The sequence below is a fragment of the Myotis brandtii genome, unplaced genomic scaffold (genome assembly GCF_000412655.1).
Source record: "Myotis brandtii unplaced genomic scaffold, ASM41265v1 scaffold68, whole genome shotgun sequence".
Lineage (NCBI taxonomy): Eukaryota > Metazoa > Chordata > Mammalia > Chiroptera > Vespertilionidae > Myotis > Myotis brandtii.
Genome location: NW_005370657.1, coordinates 2,377,767 through 2,381,999, shown reverse-complemented (window position 1 = coordinate 2,381,999; position 4,233 = coordinate 2,377,767). Strand labels below are relative to the sequence as shown.

At 57.7% G+C, this 4,233-nt stretch overlaps 1 protein-coding gene across 2 annotated transcripts in view; it reads left to right on the top strand.

Moving 5' to 3' along the window:
- MVB12B (multivesicular body subunit 12B) overlaps positions 1-2,558 on the top strand; it is a 148,631-nt gene extending 146,073 nt beyond the window's left edge. For both annotated transcript variants that reach the window (XM_014529406.1, XM_014529405.1), the window contains exon 11: positions 2,541-2,558. The gene's annotated coding sequence lies outside the window, so the exon portion shown is untranslated. The remainder of the gene's footprint in view (positions 1-2,540) is intronic.
- The last annotated feature ends 1,675 nt before the right edge of the window (positions 2,559-4,233 follow it).

Here is a 4,233-nt window from a genome sequence, read left to right as displayed (position 1 = left end):
GCTGGCCTGCGGGAGCCCGCGGGATCTGCCGCACAGACCTGGTTATTTACGGCTTGCCCGGGGACCCCGGCGAGCAGGCATCTCCGGATGACGGCAATTCGCCTTAAACAGGACCAGGTACCTGGGCAGAGGGGGCGGCCAGTGTGAGTGGCCATACAGGCGGCCTCTTTCTTCGCTGTAAATTAATCTGATGAGAGCGGCTCAAAGAAACACCCTGTGCTGGTTCCTGTTTGAGAGACGTGGAGAAGGGCCAGCTACGAACTGTCGGGACAAGCTGGGAGGTTCTGGAAACACAATTCTTGCCCAAACAGCCTGGATGCCTCTGGGTTCCGTCTCTTGAGTCTTCTGCCTTTTTTTTTTCCCCTTAAATGATCTGCTGATACAGAGCAGGGCTGAGAAGGACGGCCGAAACAGAAAAACAGCTGGCGTGGAAGCAGATAGGATCGCGGTGATTTATTCCCAGGGATTTGATATTTTAAGTTATTGTTGTTGTTATGTGTGGGCAATAAATCATTGTTTAAAGTATCTGTTAATAGAGTGTTTTATTCTTAAAAAATAATAACTCTTTTTTTTTTTCTTCTCTCTTTCAAGTGGATGGGTTGTTTCTCGAAGCCGAACCCTCGGGTTTTATTAAGAGACGGGACAATAAATAAGAACGTGTCACTACGTCTCTCCACTGGGAAATCTCTGCGCCCGATCTTCTCATCGGGAAGCGTCGGTCCTTCCCGGCCTTAGCAGGGGGAGGGAGGGGGCTTCGAGGCGATCGCTTAACGTCCTGTGTTTGGATGTAGGGAAGTGTCTTTATTCCTCTGGCTTTTTAACTAGTGGGTTCATGTCTAGGAATTTTAAACACCGTGATGGGTTCTCTCAAAAGGCGGCGCTTAAAATTGCATCCCCCAAAGTCCTTCAAGTCAGGCCCAGAAGCCCCCCGAGCCCAGCCGGGTCGCGAAGGGTGATTACAGCGTTCCTTTGTGTGACAGCAGCCCCGCGTGGGCGCTCTCCCACCCTCTCCTGAAAGTAACTAACTGGGCTGCAGCTTAAAACTAATCTTGTCCTTGGCTCCCCGGCAAGAGGTCAGGAGGGGAGCCCCTCAAACACCGTCTCCGGCGAGATCTGAAGGCACCGAGACTATAACGCCTCGGACAGGGCGGGGGGACGGAGGGAGAGGAAGGAAAAGAATAAAAACAAAATTAAATTTTTACAATTAAGCGTATTCCTTCTTTTTTTTTCATTTAGTTAATTTCCAGCCGCTCACGTTTATCGCACATTAATTATGCATACAGCTTTTGTGCGACTTAAAAAGTGAAGAATGTGATCCTTATTCCTTCTGGAGGGCCCGGCTGCCAGCTGGAGGGGCCTCGGGTCAGGAGGGGCAGGGGCTGCCCCCCAGCGGTGCGGAGGGAGGGGGGACAGGGACGCTCCACGCCCCCACCCCGAGCTCTCAGATCTGGCCACCTTGGCTTACTGAAAAGCATTTCCTTCGGCAGGGGTGGTGACCGCGGGCCCTGGACGGTTGGCTGGATGTGTTTCTGAGCCAACTCTAAGAAAAAGACCTCACACTAGCCCAGTGGTTCTCAACCTTGGCTGCACATTAGAATCGCCTGGGAATCTTTTTAAAATCCTGATTTCTGGGCCTCATCCTCCGGAAATTCTGTTTCTTTGTTATTAATGTTGTGGCCTCACCCCATAACAAAGAAACAGAAATTCCGGAGGATGAGGCCCAGAAATCAGGATTTTAAAAAGATTCCCAGGCGATTCTAATGTGCAGCCAAGGTTGAGAACCACTGCACTAGCCCCTGACCAGCCCCCCCACCCCATCAGCTTGTCTTGGCCAATATCTGTGTTCAAACCCACTGGCCCAGGCCTGGGCGCTCAAGCAGGCCCCCGGGGTGGGGGACATTTCCTTCCACCCCCCCCTCCCCTCCGTCTCCCCTCCATGCCAAAGGAGGCCAAGGAGGTGGAGCCCGAGGTGGGAACAGTCAAGGGTGGGAGAGCCTTCTTCCAATCCCACCCAACCCGGCCACAGGGACCCCGGGTGCCCCCACGATGGCCTCGGGTGGGATGGGCGGGTGGGATGGGCAGTTGGCCTCTGCCAGCCACTGTGTGACACAGGCCAGGCCACGTCTCTCTGTCCTCCTCTCAAACCGGCTGGAAATCCCAGGCTGGGCCCCGAGCTGGGCTCCCTGCTCGGCGGAGGCCTGCGTTTCCCCTTCAGTCCCGAGACCCGGTGTCAGGGCACCTGGCGGGTCCTGAGTGCCCATCCTGAGCCGGCAGCCACCGTATTCCCTGCACGGGTTCCGAGCAGACAGACCCAGGACCCAAGCCCAGAGCCGCCCTCCCTGCTGGGCGATTTGGGCCGCAGGGCTCCCACACTCTGACCCCCGGTTCCTCACCTCAGACAAGGCTCCACACAGGCTCGTCCTGGGGTTTGACTGCCTCCAGCCCGGGGTGAGCACCCAGGGCAGGGGAGCTCACAACAGCCCCAAGAGAGGGGTGTGGACACCTCATTTTACAGTTGAGGAAACTGAGGCTTTGGGAGGGAAGACGCCTGGCCCAGCCTGGACACAGCAGGGCCAGCTGTGGGGCAGCTCCCAGTGTCCCCCTGGGTCCCACCACCCTCAGCTCATGAGGGGCTGGAACCTGACCCCTTTTCTCCATCCACTGATGGTCATGCCATGGGTCCCTCTCTGCTTACGATCGCTTTTGTGGCAGGATTTTTTTTTTGCAGGAAGGGGGGCCTGGCACATGGACTCTTGGTCCCTTGGTCTCCCTCCATGTACAACCACAAACCAGTGATGTGGGTCTCAGCCGGGGAACAAAGACTGTGGAGCCGCCACACGGCCGAGGGGCTCAGCAAGCTGGGGCCTGCGCGGCCAGCGGCACCCACGGCAGGCAGCCACCAGGGGCGGCACGGGGCGGGGGGGGCCTGGACGGCCCACACCCCACACTAACCCTCCCCAATGGGCCACGGGCGGGAGCTTTGGGCCTGGCTGCCCTTTCTGTTTGGTTGTTTTAATAAAAACTGCTCTCCCAGTAGCTCTGCCGGGATAAACCATGAAATCTCTCTCCCTTCTCTTCTGGATCCCCCACCCCTTTCTGCAGTGACGCCGTGACGAACTTTAAAATAAAATCGTCATCATAAAGAAGTCACCCGCGCATCCTCATAAACAACATGTTTCACATCTATTACTCTGCCTTCTGACAAACTAAAATGTGAGAATATGCCAAAATTCGGGTTTCATAAAACAAATTTTCGTCAAGTCCTTCCCTTTGACGAAATGCCTCCGCTTAGTCCCGGGCCGGTGAGACTCACTTTGCGGGCCGCAGCCTGTCCAGAGCCGGGTCTTGGGGCTCACATCCCCGAGGGTCCTGGGCTCCGTCGGTCACTCTCTGTGACCGACAGGATGCTGGCTTTCCCAGCGAGCCGCCGAGCAGCCCTTCACCCGACGAGGGGGCACCATCCCTCTGAAACGGAGCCTCACAGGCTCCCCTCCACGAGCCCAGAAACCCCTCCATGAGCCCCTCCCTTTACTGCTCTCTCCCTCTGCACGGACGTGGCCAGAGGTCCAAGGGGCCGTGTCAACGAGGAGACGTGGAAAGGACATTCTGCCAGGGACACGAGCAGGAGCGTCACGTGGCGCTGCCCACAGTGGCCGGCACAGCCAGTTCAGAGGGGAGCAGGAAGGTGCTCCAATATCCCCACCCCCAGGGACACCCTCTCCCCAGGGACACCCTCTCCCCAGGGACACCCCCTCCCCAGGGACCCATTAGGACCACAGGCAGGGCTGTCACCAGACACCAAGCGAGGGATCTGTCCCCGACCTCCCTCCCCAGAGCAGGGCCACGCTGGGACGCCCCAATCAGCGGTGAGGCACGTGGCACAGAACCCATTGCTAATCAGAATCAGAAACCCCTCCACGAGCCCAGGAACCACATCCGTCTCGCCCACTTCTGTCTCCCAGGTGCCAGCCCAGGGCCTGGCACAGAGCGGGCACCTGATGGAGCGAATTAGAGCTTACATCCAGTCTCTTCTCCCAGGTTAGAAGAAAGTTGAGGTCCTTCCTCCTGGCCCAGCTGACCACAGGGCTCGGGGCTGAATGGCTGGTGGTGATGTGTGACTAGGCACACCTGCTCCCTGCCTTTCTGGGCGGCAGCCGCTGCGGGTGAGCAGCCTGAGGAGCCCATGGGGACAGGGGCAGAAGGAGGCAGCTGGGGCCAGAAGGTATGGGCAGA